General features: G+C 42.4%; 1 long non-coding RNA gene across 1 annotated transcript; it reads left to right on the top strand.

Moving 5' to 3' along the window:
• The first annotated feature begins 5,831 nt into the window (after positions 1–5,831).
• LOC144579509 (uncharacterized) lies at positions 5,832–23,098 on the top strand. Its single transcript, XR_013527225.1, has 2 exons — positions 5,832–5,989; positions 22,138–23,098. It is a non-coding gene; the product is annotated as an uncharacterized LOC144579509 (long non-coding RNA).
• Positions 23,099–23,387: the final 289 nt, after the last annotated feature.

The raw sequence follows: 23,387 nt of genomic DNA on the forward strand, positions 1-23,387 counted from the left end.
AATCATGAAACTCTTTGTTTAAAAGAAAAGGTATTTCACTGATGCCCACCATTAAATAGACAAAAGCAGTGTTGGCGAGGTTGGAGCAGGAACGGGGGACCAAGAGCCCTGGCCACCTGGCCCCACTGCCACCCGCAGATAACTCCTGTGTGGACTCCAAAGAGCACTCACAGCTCCACTGAGTGTAGTTTGAAAACCACAAGTCTGTAGGATAAACACTGAATTTCTGATTTCATAAATAAGTTCCCTTCAATATCCAGCACCTGCCAACCTTTCCTGCCTTCTTTGCTGCCAGTCTCTCTACTCCAAATAGTTTCATCCATCATTGAAGGAGTTGAATTGTCTTACTTGCTTCAGTGTGCCTCTCTCAGGTCCGCCTGGGTACGTGATGTTTCCTCAGCCTGAATGGGCCTTCTCCCTTTCGTGGACCTGGTGAACTCCTCTTTATTATTTAAAATTTGGCTTAAATGGAATCTCCTCAGGTACTTTCCTATCACAGTGATGTGACTTTTGGGACTCCGGCTGTTCTGTCACCTGTTGTACATAACTGTTGGAACAGCGTTCAGTTCAGTATTACAATTTGAGATTTTTATGTCTGTATACTCACTAAACCTTCTGGGTGGTGACGTTATGTTGATTTCATCTTTGTGGCTCTAAAACCTAGCCCAGCACTTGGCACTCTAAGGTGTCTTAGTTAGTTTTATGTTGCTTATAACAAAATCCCTGAATCCAGGTAATTTGTTTTAAAAAAGGATTTATTTCTTACAGTTATAGAGACTGAGAAGTCCAAGGTCAAAGGGGCTGTACCTTCTGAAAACCTTCTTGCTGGTAGGGACTCTGTGGTGTCTCCAAGGTACGGCAAGGGATCACAGGGTGAGGGGCTGAGCGTGCTAATGCTTGCTCAGGTTTCTCTCCTCTTCCTTTTTTAAAAAATTTTCAGCTGAGCGCCGTGGCTCACGCCTATAATCCCAGCACTTTGGGAGGCTGAGGCGGGTAGATCACGAGGTCAAGAGATCGAGACCATCCTGGTCAACAAGATGAAACCCCGTCTCTACTAAAAATACAAAAATTAGCTGGGCATGGTGGTGCGCACCTGTAGTCGCAGCTACTCAGGAGGCTGAGGCAGGAGAATTGCTTGAACCCAGGAGGCGGAGGTTGCAGTGAGCCAAGATCGTGCCATTGCACTCCAGCCTGTGTAACAACAGCGAAACTCCCATCTCAAAAAAAAATTTTTTTCTAAGTTTATTTACTATTTTTTTAAATTTTTCAAAGTTTATTTACTTTTTTTTTTTGAGATGGAGTTTCACTCTTACCTCCCAGGCTGGAGTGCAATGGTGCGGTCTTGACTCACTGCAGCCTCTGTCCCCCCAGTTCAAGTGATTCTCTTGCCTCAGCCCCCCAACTAGCTGGGATTACAGGTGCCTGCCACCACACCCAGCAAATGTTTGTATTTTTAGTAGAGATGGGGTTTCACCATGTTGGCCAGACTGGTCTTGAACTCTCGACCTCGTGATCTGCCTGCCTCAGTTTCAAAGTGCTGGGATTACAGGCATGAGCCACTGTGCCTGGCTATTACCATTTTTTGAGACAGGGTCTCACTCTGTTACCCAGGCTGGAGTGCAGTGGTGTGATCACAGCTCACTGCAGTCTTGACCTCCAGGGCTCAAGCACTCCTTCCACCTAGGCCTCCCGAGTAGCTGGGACCATAGGTATGCATCACCACACTAATTTTATTTTTTGAGATAGAATCTCACTCTGTTGCCCAGGCAGAGTGCAGTGGTGCAATCTTGGCTCACTGCTCCATCTCCCAAGTTTAAGTGATTCTCCTTCCTCAGCCTCCCAAGTACCTGGAACTACAGGCGTGCACGACCATACCAGGCTGATTTTGTACTTTTAGTGGAGATAGGGTTTCACACTGTTGGCCAGGCTGGTCTCAAACTCCTGACCTCAAGTGATCTGCCTGCCTTGGCCTCCCAAAGTGCTGGAATTATAGGCGTGAGCCACTATGCCTATATTTCTAAATTTTTTGTAGAGACATGGTCTCCATGTGTTGCCCAGGCTGGTCTTTACTCCACTCAAACAGTCCTCCCACCTTGACCTCCCAAAGTGTTGGGATTACAGGCATGAGCCACTGGGCTCAGCCTCTTTTCTTCCTCTTCTTATAAAACCACTAGGTAATGGGTCTTAATGACCCATTCATCTATTAACCCATTAGTCCATTAGCCCATGAATCCATTCATGAGGACAGAGCTCTCACGATCCGTTCACCTTTTAAATGCCCTACCTTTCAATACTGCCACCCTGGGATTAAGTTTTCAACACATGAACCCTGGGGACACATTCAAACCATAGCGCTAAGTGCCTAATAAATATTGAATAAATGGATATATGCTTCTATAACTTGTGCACATGCATATATTTACCTAACAGATGATACCTATCTGTTAGGGTGACTGTTAGGATAAGAGACAGATAACAGGGCCTGATTAATGAGTAGTTTATAACTGTGTAACAGAATTGTCTATATCATTTTCTGGGTTTATTGTTTGTTTGATTTAATATAGATGAGTGGGTCCCACCTACTGAATTCAGTTGTCCAGGGGTAGGGCCTGGACATGAGTCTCACAGTTGATTCTGATGCCAAGCCTTCACAGTTGGAACTCAGGTGCTGGCTAAGGTTCACTTTGTAACTCTAGGACCTAGCACAGAGACCAGCAACATAGTAGGTGCTCACTAAATATAGGTGGAATAAATATTGAAAAAAGTTTTCAACATTCAAAATGTGACCATTTTAATATCTAACAAGCCAAGAGGTTGAGGTAAGAAAGTTTAGGCTAAAGGGACCCAGACCACAATTTAATTGGGTTCCTTATTGTAAGATCTGTATGTGAGTGAACTCTGCTTCCTGCTACCCCTGCCTGCCTTCCTGCTTTTATTACATAGTAAGGAAAAAATGTACTCCACCCAGTATAACCCCAAAAACCCAAAATACCCAGGTTTCTAAGAATTTGTTTCCTAATGTCTTGATTTGGTCACTCATTTCCATACTCAAAATACTGTAGTGTCTGTAGTGTCTTCCCACTATTTCCAGCACACAAGAGCTGTTGCTGGCCTTTTTCACTGGCCCCAACTTTAATCCTTTCGCCACCACCTCCAAAACTTCAATCATACAAACCATTTCAGCCATGCCCTTTAACAAGCAACAGAAACCAACTCTGGCTAGTTTAAGCAGGAAAAGCATTCCTTAAAATGCTGTGAGGTGTCCATAGAAGCTTTATTTGTAATAGCCCCAAACTGGAAGCAATATCCATGTCCATTTATGGGTAAAAGGATAAACGAATTGCAGAACAATGCTCAACAATTAAAAAGGTAACATGGGCTGAGTGCAGTGGCTCGTGCCTATAATCCCAGGACTTTGGGAGGCCGAGGCGAGTGGATCATGAGGTTAGGAATTCAAGACAGAGTCTTACTCTGTCACACAGGTTGGAGTGCAGTATCATGGTCTCAGTTCATGCAACCTCTGCCTCCTGGGTTCAAGTGATTCTCCTGCTCAGCCTCCTGAGTAGCTGGGACTACAGATGCCTGCCACCACGCATGTCTAATTTTTGTACTTTTAGTAGAGACGGGGTTCCACTATGTTAGCCAGGCTGGTCTCGAACTCCTGACCTTGTGATCAACCCGCCTGGCCTCCCAAAGTGCTGGGATTACAGGTATAAGCCACTGCGCCCAGCCAATACTGTATATATTACCTGTAACTTTTTTTTCCTTTAACTAAAAATCATGTGAGAGTCACTCACTTTTTGTTTGTTTGAGACGGAATCTCGCTCTGTCACACAGGCTGGAGTGCAGTGGCATAATCTCGGCTCACTACAACCTCTGCCTCTGGGGTTCAAGAGATTCTCCTGCCTCAGCCTGAAAAGTAGCTGGGATTACAGGCACACACCACCACCCCCAGCTAATTTTTTTATTTTTGGTAGAGATGGGTTGTCACCATGTTGGCCAGGCTGGTCTTGAATTCCTGACCTCAAGTGATCCGTCCTCCTGGGCCTCCCAAAGTGCTGGGATTATAGGCTTGAGCTACCACACCCAGCCTACCCATGTTGATCCTACAGTTCTACACCATTCTTTCCCACTGCTGTATAATTCATTTATCCATTCTCCTCTGGACATTTGAATTGTTTACAGTTCTTTGTTCTCAGAAACAATGCTGCTGTGAACATTCTTGTCCATATCTCCTAGTGCACACTTACAGGATGTCTTCAGAGCCTATACCCAGGAATTGCTGAGCCATGGGAGGATGCATATCTTCAGCTTTATAAGAGGCAGCTTGTTTGCCAAGTGTTTTTGTTTTTGTTTCATTTTTGGTTTTTGTTGGTTGGTTAAAGACATGGAGACCATGTCTGTTTTGGTTTTCGTTGGTTGGTTCCTGTTTCATCCTCGCTTTGTCGCCCAGGATGGAATACAATGGCTATCACAGGTCACTGCAGCCTTGAACTCCTGGGCTAGTTAGGCACCAAGTGATATGGTTTGAATGTATCCCCCCAGATTTCATGTGTCGGAAACTTAATCCCAGGGTGGCAGTATTGAAAGGTAGGGCATTTAAGAGGTGAACGGATCGTGAGAGCTCTATCCTCATGAGTGGATTCACGGGCTAATGGACTAATGGGTTAATAGATTAATGGGTCATCAAGACCCATTATCTTGTGGTTTTATAAGAAGAGGAAGAAAAGAGGCTGAGCCCAGTGGCTCATGCCTGTAATCCCAACATTTTGGGAGGTCAAGGTGGGAGGACTGTTTGAGTGGAGTAAAGACCAGCCTGGGCAACACATGGAGACCATGTTTCTGTTTTGGTTTTCGTTGGTTGGTTCCTGTTTCATCCTTGCTTTGTCCCCCAGGATGAAATACAATGGCTGTCATAGCTCACTGCAGCCTTGAACTCCTGGGCTCAAGCAGTCCTCCTTTATCAGCCTCCTGAGTAGCTGGGAATACAGATGCTCCAGCATTCCTGGCTAATTTTTATTTTTTGTTGAGACCGGGTCTTGCTATGTTGCCCAGACTGGTTTCAAACTCCAGGGCTCAAGCAGTCCTCCAGCCTTGGCCTCCCAAAGTGTTACAGGCATGAGCTACGGCACCTAGTCAGGATACTCTTCTTTTATATGGTGCCTTTTGATAAACAGAAGTGGCCGGGTGCAGTGGTTCATGCCTATAATCCTAGCACTTTGGGAGGCCGAGGTGGGTGGATCACGAGGTCAAGAGATTGAGACCCTCCTGGTCAACAAGGTGAAACCCTGTCTCTACTAAAAATACAAAAATTAGCTGGGCATGGTGGTGCATGCCTGTAGTCCCAGCTACTCTGGAGGCTGAGGCAGAAGAATTGCTTGAACCCAGGAGGCAGAGGTTGCAGTGAGCTGAGATCGTGCCATTGCATTCCAGCCTGGGTAGCAACAGTGAAACTCTGTCTCAAAAAAAAGATGAACAGAAGTAATTAATTTCAATGTAGTCAAATCTATCTTTTTCTTTATGATTTGTGCTTCATGTGTCTGAAGGAATTCTTTCATATCCTGAAGTTAGGACATTCTTTTATATGTTCTTTAAAAGTTTTATTTTTCTCATGTAAGTCTTCAATCCCACATGTAATCAATTTTTGTCAATGGTATAAAAAAAATAACATTTTTTCTTTTACTTTTTAATATTCAATGTAAAAAGATAACTTTTTTGTTGCTTTTTTTGGAAACAGAGTCTCGCTGTGTCATCCAGGCTGGAGTGCAGTGGTGCGATCTCGGCTCACTGCAGCCTCTGCCTCCTCGGTTCAAGCAATTCTCCTGCCTCAGCCTCCTGAGTACCTGGGACTACAGGCAGACACCACCATGACTGGCTAATTTTTGTATCTTTAGTAGAGTCGGGGTTTCACCATGTTGGCCAGACTAGTCTCTAACTCCTGGCGTCAAGTGATCCACCTGCCACGGCCCACAAAGTGCTGGGATTAAAGGTATGAGCCACCATACCTAGCCAAAAGATAACACTTTAAAAAACACTTTGATAATTACTTGTTCTAATTCTATGCATTGGAAAGTCCATTCAGGTCCACAGATCTGTTTCCCCTACAAGCTCATGAATTCTTTTTTGTTTTGGTTTGGGATTTTTTTTTTTTTTTTTTTGATACAGGGCCTCACTCTATCACCTGGGCTGAGTGCAGTGATACAATTGTGGCTCACTGCAGCCTCGACCTTTGGGACTCAAGCCATCCTCCTGCTTTAGCTTCCTAAGTAGCTGGGTTTACAGGCATGCACCCCCATGCCTGGCTAATTTTTGATGTGTTGTAGAGTAAGGGTCTCACTATGTTGCTCACTCTGGCTCCACCCCCTGGATACAAGCAATCCTCCCACCTTGGCCTCCCAAAGTGCTGGGATTACAGGCATGAGCCACTGTACCCGGCCATAATGAATTCTTTAAAAGTAGGGACAAAGTCTTCGTTTTCAGTGTACCCTCAATGCCTTGCAGTTTCTCGTACTGCAAACATTCTATAAATATTGTTAATTGTGTCTCTGTACCCTTAGGTTCCTAATACTATAGACCACCTGAGCTAGAAGGAACCCAAAAGCATTATCTTGGTTTAGTGCCTTTATTCTACAGGTGAGGAAATGGAGGTCCTGTAAGAGTAAACTGTGGATTTGTGAGCTCACCTGATCCAGGACCAGAGCCAGGCCTCAGTACACTGCTTCCTGTTTCTCCTGAAACTCCAGGCCCTGAGTCCAGCTCCACTTACCGTGGTCACTCAATGCCTAGACAAAGTCAGGGCTCCATGACCAAGGACAGAGATGCGGGCTGGTGTCTGCTATAATGGCAGTGGATTAATGTGTTTAACCCTTACAAATCAAGAAGGGAAAGATGGAAAAGCCCAAAAGTAGTTATATTTAAAAGGGGGAGAAATACAAATGGACAAAAAAATACTGAATTCAAAAAGCAAACACATGTAAGTTAGAAAGATGCATCTTTTCTTTTCCTATCACATGGTAAAGTTAGAAAATAATGCCTTAGTAAATATTCCATTAGAATGTATACTCCCTGAGAGCAGAGACTGTTTGGTTCACCATCATATCCCTATCATGTAGCTTAGGGCCTGACAAATAGGCTCAATTAATATTTAATATTTAAGACACGACTAGCACACCTGCCAGACATGAGGTTTCCTTCTTGCTGAGAGGTGAGCAAATCCAGGTCCTACAGCCTTCCCTCTCACACACACAATCCATGAGGAAATCCTGTTCTGAAAAAGAAGCTTGGCTCGTTGTGCTGCACAGTTCTGAAAGCTCTGGTTCATGAGAAGATAAATTACCTTCCAAAAGGAAACAGGAAACATGTATAAGAGGAAAAAATTATGTAAGTATTGGTGAGACTTTGTGAGTAGATTCTCATATGCTGTACTGGTAGCATCATAGAACTTTTCTAGTTTGGCAATATATATCCACATTTTAAATATGTATTATCTTTTGAATTTATCCTCAGAAAAGGATAGGACAGATAATAAGGATACACACACACACACACAAATATGGCTGTTTGCTGCAATGTTGTTTCTAGGGAAAAAAAAGCATACATCCTAAATTTTTACTAATAGTTTGTCTAACTGAATTACAGTATACCCATACAGTAGAATACCACGTAGAGCATGTTATTCCTAAACAAGCAAAGGTGGAGGGGAAGGAGGTTAATCCAGCGTTACCAGTCACTGCTTGTTTTGCTTTATTCCTTTATGTTGTCTCCTTTTTTGGGTAAACATGTAGATCGTTTTTATAATGAGAAAAAATATTCCAATTGAAAAAAAAGTTCACACCTATTATTCCAAGAAATGTGGACCCTGAAGAATTTCAGATTTTATCTATTTCTTTTAATCCCTTGTATCCTGCATGTCTCCTGAATTTAAAAACATTAAATAATAACAAAGTTAAAATGAAAGTTAAAAAATGAAAACTTTATGAGGAGGCGAGTAAAAGGTTATAGTGAGAACTTAGATTTTTGGTTTTTTTTAGACAAAGAGAAAAGTAAAATGCCCTGTGATGTTGTTGTTCTAATTAAATGAGGAAAGAGCTCATACCAGTTTGTCAGGAAAGACAAACATTTTCTTCAGTTCCATGAGAAAATAATGTGCTCACTTCAGCAGCATATATACTAAAAACTGGAATGATACAGAGAAGATTAGCAATTCTTTTTAAAATAAAGAAAAAATAGGCCGGGCACGGTGGCTCAAGCATGTAATCCCAGCACTTTGGGAGGCCGAGGCAGGTGGATCACGAGGTCAAAAGATGGAGACCATCCTGGTCAACATGGTGAAACCCCCGTCTCTACTAAAAATACAAAAAATTAGCTGGGCATGGTGGCGCGTGCCTGTAATCCCAGTTACTCAGGAGGCTGAGGCAGGAGAATTGCCTGAACCCAGGAGGCGGAGGTTGCGGTGAGCGGAGATCGCGCCATTGCACTCCAGCCTGGGTAACAAGAGTGACACTCTGTCTCGAAAAGAAAAATAAACCCAGAGGAAATTATAAGACTTTTTGTTTTGTTTTGTTTTTGAGATGGAATCTCGCTCCGTCTTCCAGGCTGGAGTATGATCTCGGCTTACTGCAACATCTGCCTCCCAGGTCCAAGCGATTCTCCTGCCTCAACCTCCTGAGTAACTGGGACTATTGGCGCCCGCCACCATGCCCGGCCAATTTTTGTATTTTTAGTAGAGACGGGATTTCACCATATTGGCCAGGTTGGTTTCAAACTCCTGACCTTGTGATCTACCCACCTCAGCCTCCAAAAGTGCCAGTATACAGGTCGGAGCCACGCACCTGGCCCCATGACTTAACTTCTGTTCCTATTACCTGTTAGCAAACATGCCCTTCCACTGAATCCTCACTTTTTTTTTTTTTTTTTGAGATGGAGTTTCACTCTTGTTACCCAGGCTGGAGTGCAATGGTGCGATCTCGGCTCACTGCAACCTCCGCCTCCTGGGTTCAAGCAATTCTCCTGCCTCAGCCTCCCGAGTAGCTGGGACTATAGGCGCACGCCACCATGCCCAACTAATTTTTTGCATTTTTAGTAGAGACGGGATTTCACCATGTTGACCAGGATGGTCTCGATCTCTTGACCTCGTGATCCACCCGCCTTGGCCTCCCAAAGTGCTGGGATTATAGGCATCAGCCACCACGGCTGGCCCTGAATCCTTACTTTTAATGCTCAGTTCATGGCTTTGAAAGTGCTTACATATAAGCATGCAATATTATCAAGGACATTTTGGTATTTTCTTTGAGTAAGCACCAAATTACATACCTTATTTTAACTATTTTTTTTTTAATTTGGATATTCCCAAATACAAAAATGAAGAGGCTTAATCCAAATATTAGGGAGTTTGGGTTTTGTTGCTATTGTTTATTATTTTAAAACTTTAAGAGTTTGCACATGGTACAAAGGAGTCTTCAGTGAATAGTAATTCCCCTTCCCACTGCTGCTGATGCCTGGGGCACTCATGTCTTGGACATCGTGCTTCTCTCCTACCTGCCAAAAGTCACCTGCCACCTTCAACATGAACATGTACTGCTGCTTATCTTCTGAATATCTGTCTTTTCCCTTGAACTGACTCTAGATTCTTAGTGGAGGTGCTAGGGAAACATAGGCAATAGAAATAAATTTGTCACTGGGCGCAGTGGAGCACCTGCCCTCAGCCTCCCAAAGTGCTGGGATTTCAGGACCAGCCTGACCAACATGGAGAAACCCCGTTTCTACTAAAAATACAAAATTTAGCTGGATGTGGTGGCGCATGCCTGTAATCCCAGCTACTTGAGAGGCTGAGGCAGGAGAATCACTTGAACCCGGGAGGCGGAGGTTGTGGTGAACTGAGATCGCGCCATTGTACACCAGCCTGGGCAACAAGAGCGAAATTCCATCTCAAAAAAAAAAAGAAAGAAAGAAATTGGTCTATTTCTTCCTCTTCCCCCATCATGTGATCAAACTGGTACTGATAGATAAAGCCAAGCTTTTCACTTCTTTGCTGAAGTTAAAGCATTTCTTTAATTTTTATATACAATAGAAATGGAGCCAAATATGACACTTACTAGAAAAGATAAGCTCTCTACCCCAAATTATCTCCTAAATATGGTTTTAGATGTCTCATTCCTTAATCTCTTATAATGACAAGGTAGCTTGTTGTTGCTGTCATTGTTGTTTTAAAAATGTATGTGTGTTGGGGGGATGAGTTTAATTTTACCTATTAGTCCCTTTGTAGACACTGTCCTATGTCATAGTACAAGTTTATATTACCATCATGACTTCAGAAAAAGTTGTTTTTGTTTTTCTCTTTTCAAGATGGAGTCTTGCTCTGTCTCCCAGGCTGGAGTGCAGTGGTGTGATCTCAGCTCACCGCAACCTCTGTTTGCCGGTTCAAGCAATTCTCCTGCCTCAGCCTCCTGAGTAGCTGGGACTACAGGAATGTGCCACCAGGCCCAGCTAATTTTTTTGTGTTTTTAGTATATTTTTAGTAGAGACAGGGTTTCACCATGTTGGTCAGGCTGGTCACAATCTCCTGGCCTCAAATGATCTGCCTGCCTCGGCCTCCCAAAGTGCTGGGATTACAGGCTTGAGCCACTGCACCTAGCCCACAACTTGTGTTTTGAATGTGTAGTCCTGGACAGAAAGAGACTTCGTCTCAAAAAAACAAAACAAAACAAAAAACGTGTGTGCTCTGGGAATGCAATAGGAAGAATGATGTTTCAAGTTAGTAAAAATAGAAAAATAGCCAGGATGAAGAATAAACTGTTAGAGAAAAGGCAGAGTCCAGAAGTGCAAGGAGTTATCCACACCACCCTTGAGCCTCTGTGCCTCCAAGTGTACAGCTGTTCAGTGTACTGCGATTTCTTTTTTCTTTAATTTTTTTTTTTTAAGGCTAGTCAAGTGAAGCAGTGAAGTGGAAAAGGAACTTTTTTTTTTTTTGAGGCTGAGTCTTACTCTGTCTCCCAGGCTGGAGTGTAATGTTGCGATCTCGGCTCACTGCAACCTCTGCCTTCCAGGTTCAAGCAATTCTCCTGCCTTAGCCTCCCAAGTATCTGGGATTACAGGCACGTGCCACCATACCCAGCTAATTTTTTTTGTATTTTTAGTAAAGACAGGGTTTCACCATGTTGGCCAGGCTGGTCTTGAACAACCGACCTCAGATGATCCACCCACTTCAGCCTCCCAAAGTGCTAGGATTACAGGCGTGAGCCACTGCACCTGGCCCGGTGTACTGAGATTTCTACATGATTGGTCACAGCATAGTTAATTCAAAGAACAGAAATTGTCCAATTCCCCTGGTCCAAGCTATCACTGCTCTGGATCCTCATGGTTCTATCTCCTGGCTTTCTTAACTGCTATCAGATAGATTTGTTAGAGCAAAACTAATTGGTAGGCTAGTGCCAAGGGCATGCTGCCACTGACAAAGCGGGTATGTAGTACCACTGTATTGGCTAAATTGCTACATACATGCAATTAGTCAACCCTTCCCTCCACCCACGAAACAGCTGACCTGCCAGGCAACTATCCCGCAAAGAAGTTCAGCAGAGATGACCAATGGGCATGTGAGCCTCCAGTCTTCTGGTGAACATAACAGCCCTCACTTTCCTCCTCAGCTGATTCCGTAATTGGCAGCTAAAAGGGGAGCCAGGGTAGGCAGGGGCATTGCCCACTGAGCTGTCGGCAGCTTGTCAATGTGACTCTCAAACACAGCAGAGGTGGGTGGCACTATGGAGATAAGTGCACTGTGGAGATAATTCACACCTCCCCATCTTTCCTCCCACTCTCTAACTTGGAAACACAAGGTACTTTGGGATCTGGAATTGGTCTCCCTCAGCTGTTGTGCTGTATGGCTTATGCTTTGCCAAATACTTCCTCAGGGCTGTCCCTTGAGGAGTGGTTAGGTTTTGTCTTGTAATTCACTGTAGGTCACAGCAAGACATTTCGCCACACACCCAAACAGGCAGGATTTCCTATATCTAGAGTCATAATCTTACAGAGCTATAAGAACTTCAAAGATCCTGGAAAGGACTCACCCAGGGTGACACAGCTAGCTTGCAGAACAAGAATTAGAGCAGGTACCATTAAGCAGTATTTCTTAAACTTGTTAAACTAGGATCCATAGGCAGGTATACATTTTATCTGATGAGTAATGAGTGTGAGTATAAAATATACATATATGTGAGGATACATATACACACACACACACACACACACACACATATATATTCGAAACAAATGTTATACACATTACTTACCCTTTCCAAATCCTATGTTCTGTTTTCTATTCTTGTGGGGGATCTTTTAGCTGCTTTTGATCCTCTAAATTGGTTTATGACCCATTAGTGAGTCACAACCTGAAGTTTAAAAAGCATTGTACAGGGCTGGGCACAGTGGCTCATGTTGATAATCCAACACTTTGGGAGGCCAAGACAGGAGGATTGCTTGAGTGCAGGAGTTGGAGACCAGCCTGGGAAACATAGTAAGACCCAATTTCTAAAAAAAAATTAAAATAAAAAAATATATATCATACAGGGCCTGTAATTCTAACACTTTGAAAGATCGAGATGGGAGGATTGCTTGAGCCCAGGAGTTCCAGACCAGCCTGGGCAACATAGGGAAACCCTGTCTCTACAAAAAAAAAAAAAAAACTTTTTAAGAAAATTAGCCAGGACATGGGGGTGCTGGCCTGTGGTTCCAGCTGTTCAGGAAGCTGACGTGGAAGAATCTTGAGCCCAAAGGGTCAAGCCTGCAGTGAGCCGAGATTGCACCACTGCACTCCAGCCTGGGCAACAGGGTTAGGACCCTGTCTCAAAAAACACAAAAAACTTAAGTCCTATCAAGTTAATCCTTTAATAAAACTCCAGCATCTCCCTGTTGCTGGTAATAATTAATAATAGCTAACACTCAAACCATGCTTACAATGTACCAGGCACTCTCCCAAGCACTTTATTTACGTTTAACTTACCTGTTCCTCACAATAGAACAGGCTTGTCCAACGCATGGCCTGCAGGCCACGTGCAGCTCAGGATGCTTTGAATGCGGCCAACACAGATTTCTAAGCTTTGTAAAACATTATGAGATTTTTTTTTTGAGCTCATCAGCTATCATTGTTAGTGTATTTTATGTGTGGCCCAAGACAATTCTTCTTTCAATGTGGCCCAGAGAAGCAAAAATATTGGACACCCCTGCCCTGGAGGTAGGGTTACTATCACACTCCTCTTACAGAGATGATGAGTAATGGGCCAAGGACATACAGCTAGTGAGAGACAGGGCCAGGATTTAAGCCCAAGCAGCAGTCTCAGAGTAAGCATTCTTGGCCAGAATTATCTGCAGTGGTTAACAGCGAATCCAACTGCTTAAAATAAGTTTTCAAACCGTATCATGCTGCCTCTGTATGCTCCAGGCTGCTGGCCATTTGTATGACCTCATACATGCTGTTCCCTACGTCTAAAACATCACTCCCTGCATTTGGTTAATTCCTACACAGACTTCACTTCAGGTCTTCCCTTTTTTCCTTACACTACCTGAGATATCCTGTGTTCTCATAACACTCTCTCCTTTCTTTTCTCTCTCTCCCTCATTCATCCATTCAATTCATTTGATAAATTATTTACTGAGCACTTACCCCATGCAAGGAGATATAGCAGCCATGAAGACAAAGTCCCTGCCCTTGTGAGCTCATATTTTCTAAAGGGGGAGCATGGAGATAATAAACAATTAAATAATATGTCAAGTGGTGAGAAGCGTTAACAAGAAAAAGCAGGCTTAAGTGGATTGGACATGTGCCTATTTCATGTTGGGAGGTTGGGGATGGGCTCATGGAGGAGGTAACATCCCAGCTGAGACCAAAGGAAATATGAGACAGCCTTGTGAATTTCTGGGGGAGTAGTCCAGGAAGAGAGAACAGCCAGTGCAAAGACCCTCAGTGGAAAGAATGCTTGGATGTTCCAGGAATGGCAGTGTGGTTGGAGCAGAGTAAGCCAAGGGGACCTGGAGAAAGTGAGTTCCTCAAGATACAGGGGTCCAGATGGCTTAGGGCCTTGGAGGTCACTTTGTCTTTTACCCTGTGTGAGTTGGGGAGCCACTGGGGGATTCTAAGCAGAAGAGTAAGTATTAGTTTTTTGTTCTGCTATAACAAATTACCACAAATTTAGTGGCTTAAAACAACACAAATTTATTATCTTACAGTTCCAGAGATCAGAAATTATGTCACTGGGGTTAAATTGCTATGTTGGCAGGGCTGCATTCCTTCTGGAGGCTCTAGGGAGAGTATGTTTCCTGGCCTTTTCCAGCTCCTAAGGTCTGCTTGCTCCATCTTCTAAGCCAGCAACATTGCATTTCTCTGACTGTTGTTCTGTGGTCAGGCTCCCTAAGACCACACCCAGGAAAGGTTATCCACTTTTAAGAATTCATGTGATTGGCCAGGCATGGTGGCTCACACCTATAATCCTAACAATTTGGGAGGCCAAGGCAGGCAGATCATGAGGTCAAGATATCAAGACCATCTTGGCCAACATGGTGAAACCCCATCTTTATTAAACTACAAAAATGAGTTTGGCGTGGTGGCTCGCACCTGTAATCTCAACTATTCGGGAGGCTGAGGCAGGAGAATTGCTTGAACCTGGGAGGCAGAGGTTGCAGTGAGCCAAGATTGCGCCACTGCACTCCAGCCTGGCGACAGAGTGAGATTCCGTCTCAAAAAAAAAAAAATCGTGATTAGGTTGAGCCCACCTGGATAATCCAGAATAATCTCCCCATCTGAAGGTCCTCAATCACATCTGTGAAATCTTTTTGGCCATATAAGACAACATATTCATAAGCCCCAGGGATCAGTACACAGCCATGTTTGGTGATGGAGAGGGGTATTCTGCCTATGGCAAATGACCTATGTGATAGTTTGGCCGTGTCCCCACCCAGATCTCATCTTGAATTCCCATGTGTTGTGGGAGGGACCCAGTGGGAGGTAATTGAATCATGGGGGCAGATCTTTCTCATGCTGTTCTAGAGATGTACCTTTCATCTTCTGCCATGATTGTGAGGTCTCCCCAGCCACGTGGAAGTATAAGTCCAATAAACCTCCTTCTTGCCTATAGCAAGTGACATAATATGAAGAATTTTAATAGGATCACCCTTGGCTGCTTTGTGGAGAATAAATCATAGGGGACAAGGGTGGAGGCAGGGAGACAGATCAGTTAGGAGTAATCTGGAGTAATCAAAGTTCTTGAGAGTTGATCAAGGCCCAGACCAGGGTGCCAGTATTAGAAGTGGTGAGCTATGATCAAGGTCTGGATTTTTTTTATGAAGGCAGAATGGACATGACTTGCTGATGGACTGGAGGTGGAGTGTGAGAGAAAAGGAGTCAAGGTTAACTCCAGGACTGACCCTCCACCCCCTTACGGTACTTGACAGATGTTGTTTGGTTTATTCAACTGTTCAACTGTCTTCCTTATTACTCTGAAAGTTCTGAGGGAGAAGGCCCACATCTAGCTTGCTCCTTGTTGTATCCTCACATCTATGAGTGCCTGGAACATAGCAATACAGTGCATAGCTACTACTTACTGAGCCGTTAGTGTATGGCAGGCACTTTGGTTATCTTATTAATAGTCAGAACGGCCTTATGAATTGGTTACTTCTATTATCCCCACTGACTGACTGAGGAAACCAAGGCTCAGAGAGATTAAATGACGTACAACAGTAAATAGAAGAACTGAGATTTAATCTACATTGAATAAATTAATTCATTCAAATTAAGCAAAAATTTGGGTTTATCTACATATTCTGACTGCATATAAAATGGGAGATGGGGAAAAGGTTACAGATTTATAAACCTTTAAAAGTTTTAGTCATAGAAGAATTGCGTTAGGAAATGGCAAAAGTTAGAGCCACTAACTCAGAATTTTCAGACTCTGTAGTCAGTCTTACCTGTGGTTTGGTTGATGTAATGAGTGAAGCAGGCAGTAATTTCAGAAACGTTTTGTAACCACACTGGAGGCAAAGGAGAAAAACAGATGACATCAGATAGACCATGCTGGTGCAGTGAAGAATGCCCAAACCTGAGAGTGAAGGAGGAGAGATTTTAGTCTCACTTTAGTCCCAACCACTTATTAACCAATATATTTGAGGTATTTACTTCATCTTTCTGAGACCATCTCAACTATAAAAGGGATATAATATTATCTGCCTTATCCACCTCATAGACTCTTGGGAGAAACTAAATTTGTTTGTTTCATAAATATAGAGCATCTTCCATGGGCCTGGCATTGCTCTAGATACCAGAGTCATGTCATGAACAAAACAGACAAAATCCTCACCTCCATGGAATCTGCCTTCTGTTGGAAGGGAAGAGTGACAAAAATAAGAATAAATAAATAATTTCAAGAGTGATAAATGTTGCAAAGAAAAATAAAACAGGTTAGGGGGCTATAGAGTAATCAGAGAGAAGGTAACATTGGACAGGAACCTAAGTAAACTGAGAGAGAAAGCAATAGTAATCTGTGGAAAGGGCAATCCAGGCAGAAGAGACAGAGTGCTTTAAATTCCTGAGGTAGGAATGAACGGGGGATATCTGAGGAACGGCAAAGAGTGAGCAAGGGAAAGAGTGATGGATGATGCTGGAGACACACGTCAGGCCCAGATCTTGCAGATCTTTGCTGGCCATGGATTTTATGCATACCCCAGAAGACAATAGAAACACAAATATGCAAAGAGTAATGCAAACAAATAGTAAATGAAAGAGGCGTAACATGGACTTAGGTGGCAATACTGGCACACCTGCTTAAGAGCACAGGCTCTGGAGACTACCTGGGTTGGAATCTCGGAGGCACCAGTGCCTAGTAGAGGCACCTTGGAAATGATCTGTATGACGGTTTGGCTGTGTTCCCACCCAAATCTCATCTTGGATTCCCACATGTGGGAGGGATCCAGTGGGAGATAATTGAATCATGGGAGCAGATCTTTCTCATGCTGTTCTCGTGATAGTGAGTAAGTCTCAGGAGTTCTGATGGTTTTAACAAGGGGGGTTTCCCTGCACATGCTCTATTGTCTTGTCTGTTGCCGTGTGAGATGTGCCTTTCCTGTTCTGCCATGATTGTGAGGTCTCCCCAGCCATGTGCAACTGTAAGTCCAACAAACCTCTTTCTTTTATATATCGACTAGTCTTGGGTATGTCTTTATCAGCGGCTTGAAAATGGACTAATATACTATGTCATATCAAGTTTTCATTATACGGTTGTCCCTCATGTCCATGGGGGATTGGTTCCAGGACCTTCTGTGATAGCAAAATCTGCAGATGTTCAAGTCTCTGATTAAAAAAAAAAAAGGGGGGGCTTAGCACTGTATTTGCATATAATCTATGCACAGCATCCCATATACTTTATTTTGAACTTTCATTTTATTTTCTGAGACAGGGAATCACTCTGTCGCCCAGGCTGGAGTACAGTGGTGCCATCGTGACTCACTGCAGCCTGGGTTCAAGTGATCCTCCTGCCGTGGCCTCCCAAAGCACTTGGATTACAGGCATGAGCTGCCATGCTTAGCTCTCATATACTTTCAATCATCTTGAGGGGACAGGTATAAGTAATCTTGAAATTACTTATCTCAAGATGAAAGGCATATCTCACATGGCAACAGACAAGAGAAGAGAGCTTGTGCAGGGAAACTCCCTTTTTTAAAACCATCGGATCTCCTGAGACTTATTCACTGATATGAGAACAGCACGAGAAAGATCTGCCCTCATGATTCAAGTAATCTCAAGATTACTTATACTACCTAATATGCTGTGATGCTATCTGAATAGTTGTTATGCTGTATTGTTTAGGGAACAATGATAGGAACAAATGTCTGTACATGTTTAGTACAGACGTAATTTTTTTTCAAGTATTTTTTACCCAAGGTTGGTTGAATCCATGGATGTGGAAACCATGAATACAAAGGGCCAACTGTATTTGTTAATTTTTAGGGGAAATGATACCAGTCACAGTAAAATCTAACACATACAGTCACATGGTGGTGCTCCTTTGGCCAACTTTGTATAATAAAAAGGCATCCTCTGTTTTCAACATGTAATGTGATTTCATGTCCACAGATTTACCCTATCTTATGTTTCCGTAAGTTCTTCTTTACTTTCACAATATTTACTAAAATCTTATTGTTGCTGTTTGAATGTAAGAAGAAAATTAGAGTAATATCTAATTGAAGCAAACCGGATTAAGAACAAAGCTATTCTAAATCCCAGCTGCCAGCCAGCTATGCAGTCACCTACCTTAAATTGTTGTCTTAGAATTGAATAGCAGCCAAAACCAAATTATCTTCAAAGCTGGATTAAGATGCACACGGATAACAAAATGCATTAAATAAGTCTTCCTGTATCAATAAATAGCTTGAAAGGAAAGAAGCAGATGAAAAATCCCTGGGAATTTATAAAAACTTGGCAGAGATATTTGTCATTTGGGTTATGCAAGAAACTATCCTGATAATAAATACATTGAAAAAGTCCTTGTGTAGAGCATATTTTACCAGCATTTGAAAAATATGTAAAAATGTTTCTGTTTTATGTTTAACCTTTCTAAATATAGGGACCCAGTACCTTCAAAAGGCTATTTTTGGTGATAGTACAACTTTCTAACACCTTTTACTAAGCAAAATTGACAAATCTGTTGAAATTAACATTTGTATCTCCATGGACCAACATGTCAGTAAAAAATGTAAAATATCACCATGTTTTCCTGCTAACCAGCATTTGGAAACAGAGGACTCTTCAAACAAAACTATTCCAGTCCTCTTTGAGAAAGGATTCAAGTATTTAGCACTGATCCCTGTCACCTTTGAATACTGTAAAACCTTGCACAGGGTAGACAAACTCAGCTCAAACTTAATGGAATAGAAGTTTCTGTGGTAGGCCAAATCCCATCTGTTAGAATTTACATATATCTTGCATCCTTGCATACCCTGACAATCCAGCAAGTTTGCTTTCTGTCCAGATCTAGTGAGAAGAGAGGAAGAGCAGCATAGCTGGACTGTTTTCTTACATCCAAACAAGAAAAAATCCAAGGCCCTGGGATCTATGCAGCCATTTTTCTTGTCCATCCATTCACATCCAGGTGTAGATGAGCAATAGGGCTCCATCATTACAGACTGGAATCACATACGAATGCTTCACTAGTTACTGAATCTCAAGACTCGAGAATAATTACACATTCATAGTGTACCTTCCTGTGAGTTAGAAAATATACAAGAAAGATGTGATTAGTCCAGGGAAAGAGAGGACAGGTATACATAATTACAACACAGAGTGGCAGATGCAATACGGGAGAAATAAGCATAAAATAACAGTGATTCAAAGGGAAAAAAATCACATACAAAAAAGTTTAATGCAGGAGGTGGAATCTGACCTAAAAGGCAGAAAGTACCAGAATGTTAGAGAGTTGGCATTCAGAGTAAAGAAAAAGAAAGTAAGAAAGCAAGAGCTGTATTAGAAAAAAAAGAGAACAGCTGAGCTTCACTCAAACCCAGGGGACATATAGAGGGCAGAAAGAAGTATGACTTGGAAGGTGGACCAGAGCCACAGCATAAAGGACCTAAGGGTAGATGAAGTTTTGATTTTTATCCTGCCATCTATAAGGAGCCACAAGTGGTAAAACTGGGAATATTTTAGTGTATGATTACATTTGTTTTAAAAGGATAATAATATCCAGGAATGGAATGGACATAGATTAGCAAGGGTGACAGAAGGAACTGAAAAACACAAATTAGGGGGTAGGTAATAGAGGATCAAAGAAAGAGCAGATACTGAGAGACTAGAAAAGGACAGATTCAAGGGTCATTTTGACTGTAATATTGACAGAGCTTAGTAACCTCTAAGATACAGGCGTGAGGGCAAGAAGAACAGCAAAGATGACTTGGTGCACAGTATGGGTGACAAAAAGATACCCCTCCACAAATTTGACATAATGAGGTGGGGAAAGTTTAAGTTTAGTTTTGTGCACATGGAGTTTAAACAAAATAATGTAAACCTAAGACCTGTTTTCTCAGATATCCTTTTGAAGAATTTTGCTTTGACTGCTGAGCTCCAAAATTAGCTCTGAGCTGTCTAGCTCTCAGCTCAAGTGTTTTGTTATGGGGTGTTGGAATATCGCCTTCCTACAAGACCTGCCATTTTACTGTCCAAAATTTTATTTAACAAAAAATAGGGGGTGGTGATTTAAAATGCTTTAGTAGCGCTTTTTTTTGCCATCAGTAGTTCTTTTAATTTGTATTATAACTAAAATTTGGATGCAATGCCTGTTGTTAAGATGTCTGAACAAAGAACCATTAAGTTTGCGGTTCTAACAATATATACCAAAGCCTCTGACTCTGAAAAAGATTTCAGTTGTTGTGCCATCTGCTTGGAAACGAATTAATGGTTTAAAAATAGATGAACTTCTGAAGGCAAATAACATGAAAATAATGGAAAATACTAATATAGATCTCTTAAACCTACAGTATATAAACCAGTGATGTGTTTTAGGCATTGGATTAAGGAAAAAACAGGTTGAGAAGATGCCACTATGAAATACTTAATGTTAGGGTCAGGCTTGGTCGCTCACACCTGTAATCCCAGCACTTTGGGAGGTAGAGGCAGACAGATCACAAGGTCAGGAGTTAGAGACCAGCCTGCCAACATGGTGAAACCCTGTCTCTACAAGAATACAAAAATTAGCTGGACGTGGTGGCACACACCTGTAATTCCAGCAACTTGGGAGGCTGAGGCAGGAGAATTGCTTGTACCTGGGAGGCAGAGGTTGCAGTGACCTGAGATCGTGCCACTGCACTCTAGCCTGTGCGACAGACAAGACTCCATCTTGGAAAAGAAAGAAAACAAAAAAGAAAAAGAAATACTTAACATATGCATAGTATAAGATGCACAGCTTTAGTGCCTACAGAAGCATAGGAAAAAAAAATAACACGCACAGAAAAGAAGGTAGCTGATTCAAAGAATAAGAAGGCAGGATTATTGGTTAGGTTCTTTCATGGTTCGTTTTTCAAACTATTACTGCTGATGAATTTTTAAACGTTATCTAGTAATGTGAGCACTCGTCCTACATAGAAGAGATGGACCTTCTCTTCCCATATCCTATACTAAAGAATTTCTAAAATACAATTATAAACATATAAATCCCTGCCCTATCTTGTCTATTCTATCTCTGTCTTCATTTTATTTTTTCCTTTTATTTATTATTATTATTTTTAATTGTGACAGAGTCTCACTCTTTCACCCAGGCTGGAGTGCAGTGGCGCAATGTTGGCTCATTGCAACCTCTGCCTCCTGGTTTCATGCAATTCTTGTGGCTTAGCTTCCCAAGTAGCTAGTCTTGAACACCTGGCCTCATGCGATCTGCCCCCCTCAGCCTTACAAAGTGCTGTGATTACAGGTGTGAGCCACAGGGCCCAGCCTCAGTCTTCAATTTCATAACTAAACAGTCACTAGAGTGAATCAGCAACCAACAGAATGGGAAAAAATTTTTGCAGTTTACCCATCTGACAAAGGGCTGATATCCAAAATTTACAAAGAACTCAAACAGATTTACAGGAAAAAAACAAGCCCATTCAAAAATGGGCAAAGGATATGAACAGACACTACAAAAGAAGACATACATGAGGCCAACAAACATATGAAAAAATGCTCATCATCACTGGTCATTAGAGAGATGCAAATCAAAACCACATTGAGATACCATCTCACGCCAGTTAGAATGGCGATCATTAAAAAATCCGGAGACAACAGATGCTGGAGAGGATGTGGAGAAATAGGAACACTTTTACACTGTTGGTGGGAGTGTAAATTAGTTCAGCCATTGTGGAAGACAGTGTGGTGATTCCTCAAGGACCTAGAAATAGAAATTCCATTTGACCCAGCAATCTCATTACTGGGTATATATCTAAAGGACTATAAATTGTTCTACTATAAGGACACATGCACACAAATGTTCATTGCAGCACTGATTACAATAGCAAAGACCTGGAACCAACCCAAATGCCCATCGACGATAGACTGGACAAGGAAAATGTGGCACATATATACCATGGAATATTATGCAGCAATAAAAAATGATGAGTTCGTGTCCTTTGTAGGGACGTGGATGAATCTGGAGAACATCATTCTCAGCAAACTGACACAAGAACAGAAAATGAAATACCGCATATTCTCACTCATAGGAGGGTGAGGAAGAATGAGAACACATGGACACAGGGAAGGGGGTACTACACACTGGGGTCTAATGGGAGAATAGGGGAGGGACAGCGGGTGGGGAGCTGGGGAGGGATAGCCTGGGGAGAAATGCCAAATGTGGGTGAAGGGGAGGAAGGCAGCAAAATACACTGCCATGTGTGTACCTATGCAACTATCTTGCACGTTCTGCACATGTACCCCAAAACCTAAAATGCAATAAAAAAAAAAGAAGCTACCTATACATTCAGTATCCCTTTCCACACCTTCCACTCATTCCTTAGCCCTTGCAATGTGGCTTTCCACCCTCACAAGGCCAATAAGGACACTCTCACTATGATCACCAATGATCTAGAGGACCCTAAATGTAACCAAGTCTTTGTCATGATAGCCCTATTGTTTTGGGGATTAAATGAGCTAATTCATGTAATACACTTAGTAGAGTATCTGAAATGTTCAAGATATTGTCTAAACTTATATCTCATATTGGTTGATCCACATCTTCTGACTATAGGTAAATCCAGCAAGTGAATCTTTTCATCATTTAAAAGAACTGAAGTAGGCTGACCATGGTAGTTCATGCCTATAATATCAGCATTTTGGGAGGCTGAGGCAGAAGGATCACTTGAGACCAGGAGTTCTCTACAAAAAATTTTAGAAATTAGCCAGGTATGTACATGTGGTCCCAGCTACTCTGGAGATTGAGGCAGGAAGATCACTTGAGCCTGGGAGGTTAAGGCCACAATGAGCCATGATTGCGCCACTGCATTCTAGACTGGGCAATAGAGCGAGACCCTGTTTCAAAAAAAAAAAAAGAAAAAAGAAAAGTCAGCTGGGTGTAGTGGCTTACGCCTATAATCCCAACACTTTGTAAGGCAGAGGTGGGCGGATCGCTTAAGGTCGGTAGTTTGAGACCAGCCTGATCACATGGCGAAACCTCATCTCTACTAAAAATACAAAAATTAGCCAGGCATTGTGGTGCATGCCTGTAATCCCAGCTACTTGGGAGGCTGAGGCAGGAGAATCACTTGAACCCAGGAGGCTCAGTTTGCACTGAACTGAGATTGCACCACCACACTCCATGCTGGGCAACAGAGTAAGATTCCATCTCAAAAGAAAGAAAAGTCATATTTTTACTCACTTGCTCTGGATTATA

This window comes from Callithrix jacchus, chromosome 15 (genome assembly GCF_049354715.1).
Source record: "Callithrix jacchus isolate 240 chromosome 15, calJac240_pri, whole genome shotgun sequence".
In the NCBI taxonomy this organism is placed as follows: domain Eukaryota; kingdom Metazoa; phylum Chordata; class Mammalia; order Primates; family Cebidae; genus Callithrix; species Callithrix jacchus.